This window comes from Ornithodoros turicata, chromosome 2 (genome assembly GCF_037126465.1).
Source record: "Ornithodoros turicata isolate Travis chromosome 2, ASM3712646v1, whole genome shotgun sequence".
Taxonomy (NCBI): domain Eukaryota; kingdom Metazoa; phylum Arthropoda; class Arachnida; order Ixodida; family Argasidae; genus Ornithodoros; species Ornithodoros turicata.
The window spans coordinates 29726912-29728327 of record NC_088202.1 but is presented as its reverse complement, the minus strand read 5'-3'; the positions used below and the strand labels follow the sequence as shown (position 1 = coordinate 29728327).

The 1416-nt window shown below is 45.5% G+C and overlaps 1 non-coding gene across 1 annotated transcript; it reads left to right on the top strand.

The window, feature by feature from the left end:
* Positions 1 to 1334: 1334 nt before the first annotated feature.
* Trnas-gcu (transfer RNA serine (anticodon GCU)) lies at positions 1335 to 1416 on the top strand. Its single transcript has one exon. It is a non-coding gene; the product is annotated as a tRNA-Ser (tRNA).

The window sequence follows — 1416 nt, the reverse complement described above, 5'->3', positions numbered from 1 at the left end:
AGAGTGGCTTACCGGAAGTGAACTACCTGTGCGTGTACACTCAAGCTGGAGCCACAACACTCTTTTAACGTTACACACAGCTACTTCCCTTCCTTATCTTAACAAGTGCCTTGAATATAGGACATGCAAGAGACACCCGTGTTTCATATGAGGTCGTTTCAGTGACTGTGTAAATAAATGCGTAGTTGTAGGGTTGCAAAAAAGACGAGGTGGCCGAGTGGTTAAGGAGTTGGACTGCTAATCCAGTGGGCTGAACGGGTTTACCTTTTGCAAGTCTTGCAATGCCCACGCAAAGTAGTGCACGCCTGTCACAGGATTTTTGGCACCACAATCTGGTGCTCTATATTTGAGAGGATGCGTCGCGACTATCTTTTTCGAAAACTTCGTGATGGAGGTCTCGGCCTACAGGACCTCTTTGTAAAACAACTGGTCATGAGACTCTGGTTTATTCGTGAGGAGCTGCATCCAGTTCTCGAGGGAGTAAAACGCATTCTTACATATAATTACATCCCGGAATTACACGTCACGTTCACAGAGGGAACGATGCGGTTAACAGACTTTTTCAAGGAGGTCGTTGAGTGCATGCTGTTTTTGAAAGCCAGTCTTGAATACCTCTTGTCTGTCAACAAGAAAACGCTGGCGCCCACTTGATCGACACATTGTTCCCTGTGCCTGTCTACCGAGATATTCCACCCAGTTTGCCAGGCAGGGATGTTTTGGTTCGAGTCCAAAGGATGCCAATCAAACCAAACATGAAGACATTCTTTTACAAACTTCATACGTCAATACTACCTGTCAAGGCATGGCTCGCGCAGAAGGGCATATACGTGCCCTGGTCTGTAGACTGCAGATTCTGCAAAGTTCCTGGAACGCATGACCACCTTTTCTTAGACTGCACAGAAGCCCAGTTTTTCTGGGACGATCTCCAGTATAAAGCTTTAAAAACTCGACTTCTGCTTAACCCACACACCATACGGTTTCTCCCATTACACCCGAGGGAAACAGTCAGGTACGATATTGTCATGCTTATAGCCTTGTACTGTCTGTGGAAACTTCGTATGGCTGACAGGAACGAAAAACCGTTAATGCCTCCCCCTATGAAATACTTTAAGATAGAAATATCTCAACTTAAGCTGTGCCTTATGCGATGTTTCGAACTGCCAGATTGGTTAGAGACATTGTTTGATGCCCTTACGTACTTGTAAAATTGTTATATACAAATTCAAAAGGTATTCAGTTTTCTCTTTAGACGTTCTGTAATGGCCCTCGGCGTTGCAACCGTGTGACGTACCTGTACTTGTGTGTATTTGTTAATAAAAGGTGGGGAAAAAAAAGACGAGGTGGCCGAGTGGTTAAGGAGTTGGACTGCTAATCCAATGGGCACTGCCCGCGTGGGTTGGAATCCCATTCTCGTCG